Source organism: Pelodiscus sinensis, chromosome 12 (genome assembly GCF_052426305.1).
Source record: "Pelodiscus sinensis isolate ZL-2025 chromosome 12, ASM5242630v1, whole genome shotgun sequence".
In the NCBI taxonomy this organism is placed as follows: Eukaryota; Metazoa; Chordata; order Testudines; family Trionychidae; genus Pelodiscus; species Pelodiscus sinensis.
In genome coordinates, this window is record NC_143063.1 from 35,437,258 (window position 1) to 35,456,692 (window position 19,435).

Sequence of the window (19,435 nt, forward strand, 5' to 3'; positions counted from 1 at the left end):
CCTCCCCTCCTCTGTCACAGAGCACTAAAGGACCTGCAATAGAAATGTGCCATACTATGGTCCTCTATAAAACTAATTTCAGAACCATGATATAGAGAATGACAACCAATCCAAAAAACCCTGTAGCATTTTCCATGCAGCACAGACAAAACTATTTATTGACACACACCTCTAAGTATTATATACATGTGAGGACATATGTATCTTCCAGAGTGAAAACAACATCTTCCAATGTGAAAACAAAAGAAACAGACAGGCTCAGTTAATAGATTTTTAGGGCTGGAAGGGATCATTATTATCCTCTAGTCTGACATGAATAATCAAATTCTTTAGATCCTTTGCACAGAAACTTCTTCATGGGCCCCTTCTTTATATGCTGAGCACCCTCGCCCCTTATTAAAGTGAAAAGGAACTGAGGGTGCTTGAGTAGTGATAGAAATGTAGCCGTGTTAGTCTGGGGTAGTTGAAGCAAAATGCAGGACAATGCATTTTGCTTGGTACTTCAGAAGCAGGGTGCTTGGTACTTCAGAAGCAGTTAGCGGTTGCAGATTGGAATATAAAACCACAACAGGCAATCTGTGAACACAAACTGGAACTAGAAACTAGGAGCCATAAGGTCCATTGTAATCCCAAGAGGCCCAAACACATCAGGAGAACTTCTTACAACACAGTTGTCCCTTAATGCTGCCACATCTTGTTGTACTGAAGGGCCCTAGCCTTGTTCCACCCCACGCTAAAGCCCTGAAATTGGGTCACCCAGCACAGTAATAATTGTAGAACACTGGATATGGGCCAATAAAGAGAGGAGAGAAACTGGACTCTCTCTCTTGCAGGCACATATATATGCTCTCTCTTTCTCTCTCTATATATGTATGTGTGTGTATGTGTGTGTGCAATATTATATAATATGTGCGCGCGCGCGCACACACACACATGCACACACACACACTCTTTTATAAGTAGTTCCGTAAGCATGGTTCCCAGGCTTCAGTCCTTTCTTCCCAAAATGTCTACTTATCATTTTGCTTGAAATTTCCTTCTGCAGCATTGCTTTCCCAAAACTGCTTAACCTTCCCTCCTTCCTTCTTTCTTCTTGTCTTTCTTTTCATGTGCTATAGGGCCTCTATCCTCCCAATCCTTTTCTCACACCCCTCATTTTTCCTTCCTTTCCTTTTTTCCATCCCATTCACCACCATTCCCCATTCTTCTCTCAGCTATTCCTCCACCTCCCACCGACCTCATCCTCTTATTTCTGGTTCTTTGTATCAGATCCGCTGCCCTTCCAGAAAGGCACTGAGAAGCCTCTCACACTGTGTCCTAACCTTTTTCTCTCCACCCCTCCTTCTCCCCCTTCGGGGTGTCTGCTGGGAACTTTCTCTTCCTGGTCTAGGCTCCCTTGAGCCTCTTCCCACTGGAGTCTCCCTTCTCCTTTTGTACCACACGTCTCTCTCCCTTTCTGCCCTTTGGAGTGTGTCATCTGCCCTTGGGACTTCTCCCTTCTCTACCCCACACTCTCCTCCCCCGATCCTTGGGGCTTGCAGCACTCAGCCCTTTCTCAGCACATACTGCCCCTGGTTTTCACCCCACAGATTCTGTCCCAGGACTTCTCATGTGCCCCCCAATTGCCCATCACTGCCTGACAAAAGCCCCTCTCCCTCCTTGTGCCCAAGGCTCCTAAGAGCTAGCACCCTCTGCCACCCGCAGCCCTTCCTCCCCTCTTCGCACCTAGCCCTCACCGGCCCCGCCTCTTCTCTGCTCCCCTGGGCTGTTCCCCAGACCCTGCTCTCCCCTCCTCTGCTCGGAGCCCCCCGTCCCATCCTAGCCTCTGCCCCCGCTCCCGTTCGCCTGCTCCTCCTCCCCTTGAGGGTCTGTGTGGAGTAACCCGCCCTAGGCTGGGAAGGCACCTGACGAGGAGCTCGGGCATGAATGGGTCTGGAATGTGTAGAAAAGTTGTGTGCTTACTAGATTGAAAAAAAAAAATTGCTTACTTGAATTTCCAAGCGCTAGACCTGCCTCCGAGATCAGCCCAATAAGAGCTGTCAGGGGAGGCTCCCAGCTCACTTTTCCACATCACTTCACAGTTACATCTGGCAGGCAGGCACATTGGAGCGCTCAGCCCCTGAATTAGTGGATTTATTTGGAATATCCCTGCTTTCCCGGCGAGGTGCTGCCGCCGCTGATTTGTGCAAAGGGGAGAAATCACTAACTGCACTTTACTATGCGGGCACAGAAACCTGAGCGTCTAAGTCACCAGCTTCTCCAGCAGCATCGGAAAGCATGAAAAGAAACCCGGAGACTCCTGCCCATTCAGAGGGACTGGCTAATATTTTCCTCTCCCTGAAGTAGACCCTTGTAATCCATTTGTGAAGTGGGCTTCGCAAGACGTTGCTTGGGTCCCTAAGAGTGAGTATCTATTTTATTGTTAGTTATTTATTTCTCACTGGTAAAAGGGTTTCTCTCTCTCTCTCTGTGAATTTGGCTTTGACTTGGTGCACCTTGCAGACACGGTCATGGGCTCTATCTGTCTGTTTCCTTACAAACAGAGGCATTATTAGACTGAAGTGTAGTGGCTCATTAATTCGGATTCTGTGAAATTCCCTGATAATAGGATGCCAGTGTCGGGGCTGCTTTTTCGAGGCTCAGAAGGAGTTGTGTATCACAGGGGGCTGTGCTCTGGGTCTGGAGAGCCCGTTTCTTCTCCGTGGGGTTATTTATTTAGTACAATAAATCTCGGAACTGTTGTGCTGTGGTGAATAGAGGCAGGGCTGCATTCATGCATTGAAGTAGATTGCAGTTTTCGTGCTGAGCATAAAAATCAGCCACCAGCCAGATATGTAAATGATGGAGGTGGAGGCTAAAAGAATCATAAGGGGGGATGATCCCCCGTATTTATCACTGCAGACCCCATGGTCACCCGACCCCCCAAATAATCCATGCGTGGACTCGGATCTGATTGATCCTTTTCCCCCTGTCAGAAAGGAAAGTCTCCCGTCTGCTCCCTTTCTCTAAGCTGGAATGACAAGGACGCTTTAGCTGTAAGTAGCCCAGAGAACCATCCCTTCCCCAGAAGTTGTTTCCTTTCCCCGTCCTTGTTGACTCAACAGTGAACGTAGCCGGCTGAAACTTAGGAGAGGGAGCAAACCCCTTCGCTCCAGTTGCTCGCTAGTTGCATCATGACGGAGGCTTCCAGAGAAGAACGCAGGACTGTCGACCCCCAAGGCTGGCTCTCGCACTGAGCCTTCCAGCCACTGTCTGCGACAGGCGAGAGGAATCGCACGTCTTTACCTTCTGCTTAGATCTAACATCAGCTTGGTGGTAACATCCCGGCCGAGGGACCCGAGCTGTCAGTTAGCCTCCCTGATAGACTGTATCAGCTATGCAAGAATAGTGTGTTCAGCTGTGGAGCTGGTGGCACCGAGTCAGACTACAGCCCTGCAAAGCTAGAAAACCTATGGCAATTTTCTCTGTGGATACTATAGAGGAGATTAACTCAACTCCTTATTTAGGCACTGGCTACCACCATGAAGATGCCACCACCTAGCAGAAAAGCAGAGATTCCTTTGTGATTGATGGCCATCCAGTCATGTTTAGATCTTTTCTCATTTTAAACAGTTTATATTAAATACCAGACTAAACAGAATTGAATCTACCCAAAGTGGCACATACTAGCATTATAAACCAGAGCTTTGGTTACCAACAGGTATCAACTCTCCATATCCTTACTATGCCCCCCGCCCCAATCCTCTGTACTTTCCCTTCCTCTAAATATAAGAATTTAAAGTTTAATAAAGGCTGACACCTTTAAATAGCCAACTTGATGAGCACATCAATGACTAGCCATTTGTCTTCATGGGCATCATTGCCAGCTGTTTCCTTGGACTGCTGAATGTAAGAAATCAAATAACATTAACTGTCTATTGTTTTCAAATCTACAACATTAGGGTTTAGTAGAAAGCCTGCTAACAGCTGCTCACTTCAATTTCAATTAAAGAATATAGCTGATAAGTAACAAAGCTATAGATAAAGAATCCTCTTAACTTTACTCATCCTCTTTTGTAAATTCCTGAGGAGTTTCTTTGCAATAAGGATGACGAGAAATATGTGATACTTTCATATGACTGCAATCTGAAGATATTCCTCTACAGTCCATTGTTAGCAACAAGATGATATTTCACAATTGGTTTCTCAGGAAACAGGTTTACTGGCAACATTAAATGAACAAATAAATAAAAATGAGCAAATGATCCTAATGTACTTTTTCAGCTGTCTTAATCAAATTGAAATGATCAAAATGGCTAAATGCATTGATGGTATTTTGCACACATGTTAAAGCATTGCTCATCAAATCCACAAATATAAAATCGGATAACATAAATACCCAAAAGCTCTCTACAGTGTCACCTCCTGGCCTAATTGTGTGGCCATTTCAACCTCAAAGCTACATAAGGGGGACTGATACTTATATAATATTCTAATCTAGGGTTTTCCATCCATTCAACCTCACAGTTGTGCTTCACTGAATGCAGAATTACTCATAATTTTCCCCACTAAATGCCTCTGTTTGCTTTTTAATATTGCTATTTATTGAAGCACTTTTTCATCTTTCTGCAATACTTATTTTTTATAATATTATAGGCTCTAAAGGATTTCAGTTTCTATTGCTGTTTGTAAGTTCAGGGCCCTGCAGCAGAGGCTATGCTACCTGGAAGCTATAATTGTGGACATAGGTACATTAAACTAGATAAGTGAATAAATTTATTGCTAATCAAAATGTGTTTTTAGTTGCAAAAAGGTAGTTGGGACGTTTCTTATCTTATAAAAGTCATTAAATTAAATAATACTATGTTTGACTGCTTAACAAATGTTGATGCAGTCTATATGAAGTCTCCCTATCACATACTGGTAGTCATTTCCATTGACATATAAATATATTTTTTTTAATTAAAGATGTTTTAATCACTATGGGAGGAAATCCTCAGCAGATGATGTCTCTTAATGCTTTCCCAGATCACTTCAGTCATGCCATCCCATACTCACTATCCCTTCCAAAGAGCTTATGAGAGGGAGTCCATGGTCATAGACGAGATTTTAATTTGCTTATTCTTTTTTATTTCCATACAATCCCAAGGATATTGCATAAAATTAATAAAATGATTGATGATTGAACATTTTGTTGGCTGCACTGTTAACATGCTCTGCACTCTTGTTAGAATATGTATTGGCTACATTTCTGCTGTTTACAGATCTACTTATCACATGTATATGAACACACAGAGAAGCGAACATACAGAATGATAGAGCTATAGATATATTACTTTTAAATATGCTTTCTAGAGAAGCTCTGTTTCTTTTATCATCAAAAAATTGTCAATTCCCTCATAAAGAGGTTGATTCCTGAAGGACTCAGTGCCCAGTGCATTTTGTCTGGGGCTTTTTAGTCAGAGGGGCTTAGGGCTCTCCCATTTGACTCTTGACATATACAAATAAATAAAAAGACTTTGAACTGTAACCCAGCTAGCAGTAATTTCTTTTTACTTCCCATCATGAATACAGAAGAAATATATATGAACAAGAATGAATTTTTGACAAGAGACAGGCAACACAAAGTACATATTGAAAGTTCATGGTGTCCCAAATCTTTAAGTTATGACAAAATAGAGTATCTATAAACAATACTTGTAAGAAAGCAACTACTAATGCTATCTAGTATAAATGTTAATGTCTGTTCACAGCATGTTGTATAAGCAATCATTTATTATTATACATACAAACCACAGATGTATTGTATTTTCCATTTCAAACCTGCCTCATTTTAACGCCTTAAAAGGACTGACCTTTAGAACAAACTTTTAATAACAACAGTTGTATGCACTTTGGTTATATCTGCATTACAGGAAACCTGATAATACTTTCTAAGCTGTGAGTTTGAAAATGACACAAATCAAATTTTACCAGTGGGAGGAGAACTCTTAAAACTTTTGCGTTTCAGTGTTTTAAGCATCATTGCAGACCATAAGTCTGCAACAGTAGAATTCAATTAGATGATATAAACTCAACATTTTCCTTAGCCTTGTTGCCATAGAAAAAGTGATACACTTCATAGCTTGCTAAACATAACTATTTGAAAAAATTTACCCTTTAGTAATTGAACAGAAGTGCCAATGCAATTTAAATTTTCAACTGTTTCCCCCATTCTTGAACACTAGATTTCTTAGTTTGATCGATCCAGCTAACCGCACCGGCACAGTGACCTTTCAACTACAGATGCAATTTTAACTTTTCAGGATTTCTCCCTGGAAATACAGTGGAAAGAAGAGCTGACACGGAAGGTGCCCTCAGAACTAGTTTACCAGCAGTGGATTTAAAAAAAAAAAAAAAAAAAAAAAAAAAAGATGGTAGCTGACTTCAAGCAGAGGACAAATTTCTGCTTGTCTTACTCATGTGAGTCATCCATTGCTATCAATTACCTTTTAATGGCAATGGTGCTACTTGAGGAACTGATCCAATAAGAGGCTAAGCACCAGTTATTCCCACTGTAGTCAACAGGAGTTGGAATGCTCAGCATCTTAGGGGTTGAGCTCTGAATTAATAAAATGAGCAGGATTTGACTCAAGATATGCAAAACCTATACTGCTTTTTCTGAGTACACTTTACTGCATTTATGCCTGACTAAAGCTTACTTCCCCCACTATAAATATATAAAATGCTAAACATGCCCAGAGGAAAAATGGCTTTCTGTATGCTTTATGTTTTGTTCACACTTCTACTCCTTGTGGAAGCAGTTAGGTATTTTGTTAAAAATAGTATCTCTTAGCAATTTTTTCTTCACCAGCTTGCTTGTAGTTTTCAAACTTAGTGGTATGTAATTAAACCCAAACAGGTAAATTCTGAGAAATGCTACGCAGCTTAATTTTATGGAACTCGGATTACAGTTGAATCCATTTTTAATCACTTCCTCTTTGTTATCACTAATGTTTAATCATACAAACATATATGTACAAACTAAATGCCAATGTGCTAAGCAAATCATGGACTTCTAAAAGAATGCAGTTCACTAGTTTTACAAGCAAATGAACATTTCTGACAATGAACATAAGGTATTATGGATAGAAAATATCTGCTCATTATTTCCTTTCAATTAACCAAATGATCACTGTACCTTATTTTCTACCCTGACTTAACTTGAAATTAGTAGTATACAGTTTATGACACTGTGGTCGTTAATCTCTAGGAGTATGCTTCAAATATATATCAGAGGAAGAAATTTAGTTCAACCTGGCAAATGTAAAATACCAAAAATAGAATAGGGCCTGATTCTACTCCCATTAAAGTCTATGAGAAAACTTCCGCTGGCTTCAGTGGTTCATGATCAAAACCTTAACTCCTAAATTCATGTGTTGCTATTAGAGGATATCAATCAGACTTTAGCATAACTACCATAAATACTGTATGCTATACGCAAAGTCCAGCAATATCACTTGTCCTTTTTTGTAAAGATTTTCATTCTCTGGCATCTTTTTATAAGGAAACTTCGTACATAGCCAGTCTTTAAACAACAAACTTAGATCACATTTCAGGTTGATCTAAGAGAAGGTTATTTATGCTACTTTGCTTAATTGTGTACAATAGGTGACAGTCTCTAAAAAAATCAAGGAAAGAACAATTATGGTTTATGTCTTATATCAATAGATAACTGAAAAAGAATGAGAAAACATATTTATGGCCTCCATTAATATTTAAACAATTTTCAATATGAACAGGATGAGCACATCTTAGTTGTTAAAAGTCTGATAATAAATGATGCCCTAGACAGAGAATGGTTAACACCTAATTCTCAGTCACAGGCCAGTTTTCCTTTTAAAAAAGCTTTACTTGGTATGAACAACTTGTATTTTCCCCTCCCATCTTTAAAAAGTGTTATGGGTCTTTTAATTATACAATACACCTTTATAAAAATTAACACTTGTCTAAGAGGTGCGATTGGCACTAGCTAATACTGCTAAATCTATATGTAGTCTAGTATTATATTTTGATGTCAGGAAAAGTGCTTTAATCACAGGACTGTAGAAAATAATAAAAAATAGTTCATATTCTTCCCTTGCGATGCAAACAAAATGAAGCGGGTGTGACCACAATGCATTTCAGCTTTATAATCCACTAGGCTGCCTTGGTGGTTCAGCTGGAATATTACATTTCTCCTTCTCTCTAGTTTTGAGCTGGCATCATCAGCTTCTCAGCAAGGCAATGTGGAGGGGAACTTTAGTTCTGATACAGATCAGTGGGAAATATGACCGTTATGCTCTGGCAAACAAACTTTTTTTAAAACTAGGTGTGACATTCTCAACTGCATAAATGAGGCACATGTTTTACAGTATGAGTTTAATTTAATGCATAGTTTCATTAGTATTTATATTAGGTGAAGGAACTAGAATGATATCAAGAGTCATTACATTAGAAATGAAAAAAAAATCAAACAAGTTGTATTACTGAACATGTAAACTCAGGGGTAGGAGCTGTATTTGTTTGAACCATACCGAGCCTAGTGAAATGCTGGGCCATGTGTGGTGGGGTACCTATACACTGAAATGCAAATGATACATAGAAATACAAATGATATATTGGGGACATAGTCTTAGTTTTGATGGGACATTTAGGGGCTAGTTCTGGGAAATGAGCACTTTCATGTATCAGTGAGAGTTTCAGAGGGGTAGCCGTGTTAGTCTGTTTTAGCAAATGCTTAAATTTCACATTTGCTAAATTGAAGCCTATGGCTTGATTGACACAGGATTCAAATAATAGTCCCAATAATAATAATAAATTATATCAGATAGGATGTTCATATCAGGTACAGATAGGGAATAACTCCTAGATCTCAACATGATTCTATCCTGTGCCCTCCTTCCAGGGCAAACTATATTTTCTGTCAAAAGGGGTTTGCTGAATGAAACCATTTGGAAGAATTATGCGAGCAAGAAGAGGCAGAGTTGTATGTAGATATCGTCAGTCTTCAATTATGCAATTAAGTGAATAACAATGGACAATTTTCTCTGATATTTCATTGGCTTGCAGTAGGTATGTTTGGTTTATTGTCACAGAGTTTAAAGTCAGAAGGGACCACTAGATCATTTAGTATGACTTTCTGTTTGTCACAGGACACCTACACCATCCAGCACCCGCATACTAAACCCAACAATGGAAATTAGACTGAAGTGTGCAGCTCACAAGAAATTGGACTAGTGTATGCCACAAGCAGAGCATAGGAGGGACTGAGGTGCAGCAGTACCTGGGGTTTCCACAATGGCAGGAATATGATAATGTGTACCACTCTCTTTTCATCCTGACTCATCAATGAGATGTGGAATGCCCTGATTCCTGGAGAAGCCTCTTTTCCCCACCAAACTGCATGTTTTCTCACTGTGGAATGAGAGGAAAGGAAAGTGAGGCAGAGGAACGATGTTCATTACACATCTCCCAGGCCTTAATTTTATTTATTTTTTCAAAGAACAAGGTGGCATTGTTTTAGGCAGTAGTAATCTTGTGGACTGTTGAATAATCACTGCCTTGAACATTGAGGTCCGGGGGTGCTCCCCAGATGCTATACCGAAGAAACGATTGTGTGTATGGGGGGGGAGGTGTGTGCATGGGCATGTCTTTACATCTGCATGTGTAATTCTAACTACAATATATTGGAAGCAAGTTCTGAGGAACTTTTGAGATTAAAATTCTTCTTTTTATATGAACTGGGAGAATTGTTCACCTTTTCTAACTATAAAAGAGCTGTGATGCATGACTAAGATTAAAAATTAAGGTAGCATATGTTTACATTCTCCCTGAGAGTGCTAGAGTGTGTGTGAGGGACAGAGCCATTAGGAAGAAAGCTTTAACATCGTGACGCTTGGCTCTTACCTCAAAATAGGTTTTTTTTAGTCCTGGTTCACTTTTTGATGCAGACGTGAATGGCAGCATATTACCATCGAGACTATATAGCTGGAACTTGTACAAATATTTATCATTATGCCTTCTGTATTATTTACACAGTGGCAAAAAGCACACTGAGTCGAACTCAAGACTTTGCCCCTATGAGCTTGCAATCAACTTTCAGATACAATGCAATCATTGAGAACAGCAAATAATGTAGGAGATATGGGGATGAGGACGCTCCAGAGTTGCTGGCATAGTCAGTTAGAATGTCTTGGTTCCGTTAAAGATATTTTTTAATCTGGGGAGTACAACAGCAAATTACCACACTGAATATTGCAGGATTGCTCATGTCAACAAAGATGAGGAGTGGAGTAGCAGCCCCTTGTATTTTTACAGTAGAAAACTTCAGGGTTTACTGAGCTGCCAGGAGAGGATCAGCAGAGGGGAATACAACTGTGCTTCCCACAGTGGGAAGAGTCTACATCATGTTGCTGCTATTATTGTTAGAACCCGAATTTATTTATTTATTTGTAGCTAGAAAACCTGAGTGGAAGCAATACATGCCAATGTAACCAACACATGAAGTGGTAAATGCAAAACTAAAAGGGACACATACAACAGTGTGAAGCCAAAGAAAACAGGACTGATACTCTAGCTACTGAAGAAAGCAAGCAGAAAGGGGAGAAAGATCTAAGAGAGGGAGAGAAAGAAAAAGAACAATAAAGAAGAACAAGAAGCTTCCAGCTGGTGACAAAGGAAGCACATTCAAGGTCCAAAATGTCTATGTTGGCTATCTGTAGATACCATGTTTCATTCCTCATCATGGGCCAGAAGAACATTGAGATACTGGACAGACTGTCAGTGTTGATGGGTACGTTCCAAATAAAGGAAGCCAATCAGAGGAGATTAGTTATTATAAAAGGCTTCTGATTAACTGTCCTGCTATGTTTTCCCAACACCCGTGAAAGTTGTCATCTAAATCTCTACCTTTACTGCAAGAGGGGAGGATCTTAATTTTTTATTTTTAGCAGGAACTTGAGGTTGTTCAATAGAATTTGTAGTGTAGGGCAAAAACTCCCATGTGAACCTGATGGAGTTTTGAAACATCTGGAGTGTGTAAAGTAAAAAGAACACCACACTCAAGGCAACCAGTTCTAACCAAAGCTTTTAAATGACTTGAGGAATATATATATACTTCTTAACAGTTCTGTGTTGCCTATTTTTAATGCATATTTGCCCGCCTTTAATCAGGGTGCAAAGGCAGAGTATATGGATGGCGGATTAGTCTTGTTTCCTGGGGTCTGTTGTACTTTGGATTAATTTCAGTTGTGTGCATCTGTTAGGTGTTGTTGGAGTCCTGTGATATACAGAAAGCCAGACTAAGTGATCTGATGGTCCCTTCTGTCCTTAAACTCTATGACTTGATAAGACATAGAACATCATAACTGGATTTCTGATGCTATTAAGTCCCATCTTTCTCACCATGTTGTTGGTATTTTATTTCACAGCCAGTCTCCCCAGTGACCCTTGAAAAGATAACTTCCTGTCCATTTTGACAGACAGTTCGAGTGGATTCTGAAGTACTTGCAAAAGACAACTTCTGACAAATATCTCTCACAAACTTTTAATTGTCTGGTCTCGCCAGTGTAATTTATTTAAATAAATCAATACCACAAGATTTTTAATGTAACTGAAACAATCATCTAAGAATTGACAAAATCCTCTTTAATGAAATAGTGAGGTCAGAGGACTTATCTATAGCTTGTAATCACAATGATCAACAAGGCAGCAATGAATGCAGAATGAAATTAAAAGTGGATTGCCTTGAAGATACAGCAGTTGGTAATATGATCCTCAACATTTCCTTATGTGAATAAACTCTAGAGAGGCTGTAAAATCTCCTTGACTGGAGATCATGGTGTAAATCAATGCACTAGCAATATAATAAAGTGGATTACTTGGCCAGAAAGACATTCTGTGGTTTGAAAAATCTAAAAATAAATTGATTTTTCAGGCTTTTATGACCTTACTCCATTTTCTTTCTTAGTAAGCCGTTTGCATTAACAATTTTACTAACTGTATTAATCTCTATAACAGTTCTATTGCACTCCATCACCTCTCTAGTACATTTTAAAAGTTACAATATAATTGCAAAATAGTCATAATGAAATTAGTACTGGTTGTTGCCAATATGTTAGCTGCCAAATGACCATAACCAGTAGGTATGTTATACAAAATATGAGAATTAAAGTAATAATTTAGTGAACTTAATGTAATTGCCTATTGCCATACTTATTCTATTGCCCCCACAAAGTCCATTGGTCTTCTTATGTCAATAGACTAAGATTTTTCCCTTAGACATTGTAAACTATATATTATTAGCTGAGGATGATGCTATATCTGGAAATATTACATTTATAATGATGAAACGTAATTCTAACAAGTGGTGCTGTAAGCTCTTTGCACAGCAGCTAGCGGAATAGGGGTACATCTAAATGATATGGCTCCGTTAATGGAGCCATGTAGATTAGTTTACTCAGAAAAAGGAAATGAAGCCACGATTAAATAATCGCGGCTTCATTTAAATCAAAATGGCCACCGCGCTGTGCCAATCAGTTGATTGTCAGCTCAGCGCGGCAGTCTAGACGGGGCTCTGCCAACCCCAGAACCCTTCGTCAGCAGATCCTTTATGCCTCATGAAATGAGGCATACAAAAGGTTCTGGGATCACCAGATCCCCATCTAGACTGCCACGCTGAGCTGACAATCAGCTGATCGGCACAGCATGGCGGCCATTTTGATTTAAATGAAGCCATGATTATTTAAATCGCGGCTTAATTTCCCTTTGCTGTCCTGACTAATCTACATGACTCCGTCGATGGAACCATGTAGTTTAGACACACCCTATGATATTGGTCCATGCCAGGGACTCCTAGCTTCTACTGGATTTCAGAAGGGTAGCCATGTTAATATGTTTCAGCAAAAAGAACAAGGAGTCCAGTGGCGCTTTAAAGACTAACAGAAAGCTTATGCCCTAATAAATGTTTTAGTCTTTAAGGTGCCACCAGATTCATTTTTGGTAGGTTCTACAAGATTTCAAATAATAATTATGCTTTGGTGGTGCCTATCTTAAAGCATATCAACAAATATACAAATAGATCCTTTTATGGAATACAAGTGATTTATCTCCACCTCATTATCTATAGGTTTTGCTTGGAGGAACCAACCATTTTTACAAATGGTTTCAATTTGATTATCTGAAACTGTCATCCAGGACACTCTTAATTTAGAAATGATCACATTTCCCTAGCTTTATCTTACTATATATCTTAGAAATGTGCATATGTTTGTCTGTGAGTCCATTTGTTCAAGAATGCCTCTTAAACGGTAAGAACTAGATCAGTTACATTTGGTATTCAGCTTCCTCTTATCCTAACTTAAAACAAGGTCAGGATTTGGTTGTGCCAGTATAATGGGATGTGCGTGAAATGTGATTGTTTTATATCAAGTGGAAAGGGGTGTGTGTGTGACAGCAGCGATGGCTATATTCATGCATGCCTGCAAGGAGGCAGCAATCACGGGGAACAGTTATACTAAAAAATAAGTGGGGGGAGGAGGGGCAGCAAGCACCCAAATAAACAGCTGCTGGCTGGCAGCATGGTCCCCACCACTCCAGCCTACCCTGGCGAAGCAGCTGTTGGCTGCTACGTGATCCCTGCCACCCTGGGCAGGTCCTATTGAATGCCAGCTGGCAGCCTGCCTGGTCCCTGCTGCCCCCAGATCGGTCTTGGGAAGTGTCAGCCCCTAGGCTGGCCTCACACTGCCAAACCCCTACCCTGAAGAATCTGAGGAATGCCGAATAAGTCTTCTAGTTTGTTACATTTAAAACCCCCTTTAAAAACTCCTAGACTGTTTTAGAAAATCATTTCCACCCTCGCCCCTCATGGTCATTCAGAGAACAAAGACTGTATTGTATATACTCTCAGCCAAAATGTTTTATTGAATTAGAATTAGTGTTGTAAGTAAATACCTATCAGACATGATACCTGAAAAGAATGAGAAAACTGCAAATACCAATGTTGCACTTTCACAAACAAGCCAAATCTTCAGAAATAATGGAATTAACAGTTTTGTTCCTGCTATAGCTGTTTTATGCTGTCCTGACGGCACAAAGTTGGGGGAGAACCTGCAGATCTGGCCTTGTGGAGGATCATCAGATGGCAAAGAGCCAGTATCCAAGCACCACACCACTTCCACAAGCCCTAATACACACTGAGTATCAAGGAAAAAGAGAACATGTCTGCAGGGTCTCTGTTTCATAGTGATCCCTGACTGTGAAATAGCTTCTTATGCTGTTCATAGCCGGGAATAAATGAGACCATTTAACATTGGGATCCTTACAATCTTTTGGCTGCTGCCCATACAGGAGACACAAAACATTTTCCCCTTCCTGACCAGAGGGGACCACCTGCCTGTCAAATGGGCCCATAGCAACTGTGGGGACAGGAAAAGTGCCATAGTAGTTTCCATAATCCTGCACATGAAGTGCACTACCTACAGTGGCAAGGAGAACCCGTTTCCACAACTGGCCAGGACTTTTGACAACAGCCCATTTTCTGCTTGTTGGTCAAAGGCCTCTCCCTTGGCCTAGGCCCCTCAGCTCCAAGTAGACTGATTCACTACTGGCAAAGTCAGAGTAATTAGGCTCACAGTCAAAGGTTCCAAAAAATCAGCCTTCGTTGTGGAGATACTAGTGAGTCTACTTCCTTGTGAGTGGCACATATTCTTGTGCAAAAAAGCAAAAAACTGCGCTGATAAGAGGGAGATTTGTTCTGTAACTAGTCATGCCTAACACATGCTTCAACCTTCCTTTCCCACTGAGGCAGGAGAACTTATTGCACATGCATGATCGCAGCACTCAGGTTAACTGTGCTTTTTGCCAGGTTGTTTTACTGAGTTAGGTTTAATGAAATGTGGTTTCTACATGAATGTTGTTGTTGCTTCAGTTTTTTATTTGCTTGATGTGTTGCTTTCACCTCATCCATGGAGCTACACTGAGATTGGATCCAATCAGGGTTAAAGAATCTTGATGTGTTAACAATGGCTAGATGGGATTTAATCTGGTTGTAGTGAAAAAAGAGTAATGAGTCTGAGCTTCCTGTATGGGTTTTGCTTTGTTTTAATATTAATTTAATCAAATGCATAAGAACAGCCATACTGGGCCAGAACAAAGGTCCATCTAGTTCAGTATCCTGTCTGCTGACAGTGGCTAATATCAGATGCCCCAAAGATAGGGAACCCAACAGGTAATCCTCCCTACTTTGTATAACAAAAGGATACAACATTTACAGTGGCAGTACAAATGTCACACTATGCCTGCAATTTGCTTCAGTTCTGTTCAGAAGGGAGTACCCATTGGAGTGATAGGGTTCAGTTTTAATTACATTAATTAGCTAATTTTTAAAAAAATCTTGAACATGAAAAGTGCTGTTTTATTACCATTTTGCTTGAAAATATCAAAAAAAAGGTGCCAATTAGAGTTATGTCCAAATCAGCAGCAATCTCAGGGTTGGTTCATCTTAATTTCTGTGGTGCAGGTGTAACTCTCAGGTCAGTGTGTGTGTTATGTGCCACCTTCTGTTTTAAATTCACAGTGGAGGTGAGTGTCCCAATCCCCACCTACAGAGTTTAACTTAAGCTTGAAACACATATTCTTGGAGCTCTGGAGGTCCTTGATTTGATCCCTGGTATCAGCCAAGATGGTGATCTTTACACTTCTTGATGAATCATAGCATCCTGAGGTTTGCTTTGCTTTTGATTCAGATGAACAGAACAATATAAAAAACCTTATCCCAATTTAACAAGTTGTGTACTCTTTCTATCTTAGCTTATATGTTCCTTCTCCCTCTAATTGTCTCCTACCTACCCTAGTACATTCTAGGTTCTTCTCCCTGGTAATGTCTACAGAAAGTCGTGGCAGTAGCAGCAAACCCTCTAGTTCTCCATAGATTCATTGTTTTCAGAGAAGCGGGTTGCCCTCTGACTTACCCAAGTTCTTAGGAGAGAGCTGTCCTTTCTCTTTGTCCCTCACTACTACTTGTAAGGATTAAGGGAGATGCAAAGTCAGGCTACGTCTCCCCCCATCACATTAACAGAAAATCTCTTCAGAGAATTAGGTTGCATTACCTTCCTGCTCTCTCTCCCTCATTCAGTCATCAGCTCAGAGATCCATAACTGTTACTGCAATGGGCACTTACCTTGTTCTTGACGCATTATCAAAAGTGCCTCACTTTGAGGTTCAGAGGTGCTTGGACTTAGTTTTACGTTAATAACCACTCTCCTTGCCTTTTTAGAAAGATGAGGTTCTCATGGTTTCAGAGTTTCTTGGAAAGAGGTTTCCACAGCTATGTAGTCAGTTATGGAACTAAAAGCAAACAAACCTGGGAACTTGTTGTCTGGAGATGCTGTGAATGTTAGAACTCTAATGGGGCTCCTAAAAGAACTAGCTAAGTTAATGGAGGATAGTCCATCAATAGCTATTAGCCAAAACAGCCAGAGATGCAACTCTGGCATTGCGAGGCTCCTACTCTCTGATTGCCAGAAGCTGGGAGTGGACAATAGGGGGATGGGTGATTGCCCGTTCCGTTCTCTTATTCTGAAGCACCGGGCACTGGCAGTTTTTGGAAAATGGAATACAGAGCTAGATGGATCTTTGGTGGTGCCTGGAATGGTAATTTTTATGTTAAACAAAACAAACCTCACATGTCTTCTCTTTGTTTTCCTAGTCTTTAAACATCATAGTCATGTTTTCAAGTTTTTATATTATATAGCTCTCTTCCTCTGCAGGTATCGGCAATTGCAGATCCTGTTGGCCACAGATCACTGCTCCTGGCCAATCGGAGCTACGTTATGTGGTGTAGATTGGGACATCGCTTCCTGAGGCTCCCATTGTCTGGGAACAGTTATTCACAGCCAAAAAGAACTGCAATTGCCCATACCTGTGGAGGTGCAAGTAAATATAGTGATGGTGGCCTAGCAAGGGCTAACCCTGACAGACCAGATCCACCCTGGGGGCTAGTATTTTCCCACCCCTGTTGTCCTACACTTGGTTCTGAACTAGACAATGAGTATACATCAGGAAGCCTTTTCCCCAAAATTCCAGCCTCGCTATTATATCTGTAAGTGGGCCTTTCTTTTTTAGTTATGTCCCAAGCATCTTTTTAAGTAACCTACTGTTGCATTTAAGGTTCGCAGAGCATTGTGGCTATACTGTAGCTTTAAGACAAGGGTCTCCAACTTAATTTACCTTTGAGACAGTGCCAGTCCTCAAATCCTTTTAGTGGGCTAATCATGTCACTTTCAGTGGTGATGAAGGGTTCTTGTATTTTTTATTTTGAATTTCTTAGTTCGTTTTTTTTTATTTCTATCATACAACTTTATACAACTCCTTGTATACCAGAGAGTTTTCAGTGTTTGCCAGACTGTGATTTCAAGAAGCTATTCTTGTTTTGAGGGAAGGGCGGGGGTGACCGATTAATGAGTTTTGAACTTTTGGGGTTGACAATACTATATATGTAAGTTGATAGTGTCTCCCCCTGTATCCACGAGACACCAGGATCTTAGAAAAGATATGAAACTGAGTTATCCAGACACCCCTATGTCCTTGTGCCATGATGCCCCACCCTCCCTGCTATCATCTATGCCCTTGCCGGCCTGCCTTTCCCTGGCTAATTGAAAGCAAAGCCCACGGGCCCCACCCTGATGGTTGCAGAAGTAAATCAGATCAGGCACCTTCCTGGCCAGAGCAGTTAGCATTGCAGTACACGCAGCAAGCACATATTCCCAGACCATGCAGCACCCTCTGCAGCTGGGACTGTGTGATTGGATGCGGGGGGGCCCGGGTGCTGCTGGGAGCGCAGTGTGCAGATGAGTTCCCATGGGCAAGGGGCTTCAAGGGCCTGATTAAATAACTTTTTCAAACTATTTTGCAGGATGTATTGAGGAAGTGGTTGGGCCTTAAATGCCCCCCCCTTTTCCCCCCGGCTGGAAGTTTGAGACTCTTGCTTTAAGTTGTCAAACTAGCTTCTCCCTTTCAGATGAACCTTCCCATGCTTAAGGAAAACAAACATTTCAAGATGTTTATTTCAAAGGTATTTTTAAGCCCTGTTCTGCCCTTATTTCAAAATAACAAACGGAGCATCTGCACGACAACGCCCGTTATTTTGAAATAAGGGGCTGGTTATTTCAAAATAATAACTCCTTCAGTCCACAAGGAATAATGCTGATTTAGAAATAGTTATTTTGAAATACTAGTAGTGTGGATGCTCTACTGCTGCTATTTCAAAATAACTACTCCCCAGTGTCATTCAAAGTAATTACTCCCCAGTGCTCCCGGGGGTTCTAAGTCGAGGTAGCACATCCACATTAAGTCTATGCCTGCACAGCAGCATTATTTCAGAATAACGGATGTTATTCTGAAATAACATAGTTCATGTCTACACAGCAAGCAGTCACTTTGGCATAAAGTCAATATAATGTCGAGCTGTATGACTTCTTACTCCAACTCCTGTAACCCTCATTTTATGAGGAGTAAGGGAAGCTGGAGGAAGAATACTGTTTCTCGGACTTCCTGCTACGTAGATAATGCCAAAAGCCGAAATCAGCTATTTTAACTTAAGCTACACAATTGATGTAGCTCAAGTTACATAGCTTAGTTCAGCTTTAGCCCTGCTGTGTAGACATGCCCTGCCTCAGACTAATCTCAAGGCTTCCTTGTAGTGCGGACACACTATTTTGAAATAGTTATTTCGGGAGTTATTATTTCAAAATAAGTTGTTAGAAATAATTTCCTAGTGTAGACATGCCCTAAGATAGTCACTGAGGTGATTTCATTTATGATCTTCTCCTGTCCATTCCCCCTCCTTCCTTTTTCAGTCATGTTATAGGAGATCTCCACATCAAGTTTTATTTGTCTCAAAGGTAAGGTCTTTTTTTTTTTTTTGCCAAATTATATTTTTATTGTTTTTATGGTTTTATTATGTTGTATAGACACAGGCAAAGAAAAGTTAACTTACATATAGAGCTGATCAGATATTTGAATTTTTCATTGAAAATTCTGAGGAAGCCAGAGTAAAACGTGTTGCAGAAATAAGTCAATTTAAAAAAAAAAGGAAAATAGCAACACAGAAACAGATCATTCCAGTGAGGTTGAAACATTCCATTTTGATCTTTTTTTAAAATGGAATGTTTTGATTTTCTGTTTCATGATGACTTTTTAATATTTTAAATGTTGATAAATATCATTAACAATTAAAAGACGGAATTACTTCTCTGTTTTAGTAGCAAAATACTTTTGGTTGACCAAATACATTTTGTGTGTGTGTGTGAGAGAGAGACACCAAATACATTGTGTGTGTGTGGGGGGGGGGGGGGCGGAGGGGGGACATTTGTTTTGTGAGAAAATTTCCAGGTATTTTGCATTTGTGCCATTTGGAAAGGGAAAATGAAAATGAAAT

General features: G+C 40.3%; 1 protein-coding gene across 1 annotated transcript in view; it reads left to right on the forward strand.

Annotated features, from left to right (window-relative positions):
* Positions 1–1,835: 1,835 nt before the first annotated feature.
* Positions 1,836–19,435, forward strand: part of CDH8 (cadherin 8) — a 213,391-nt gene continuing 195,791 nt past the window's right edge. Inside the window, exon 1 of the mRNA XM_006129384.5 lies at positions 1,836–2,403. The gene's annotated coding sequence lies outside the window, so the exon portion shown is untranslated. The remainder of the gene's footprint in view (positions 2,404–19,435) is intronic.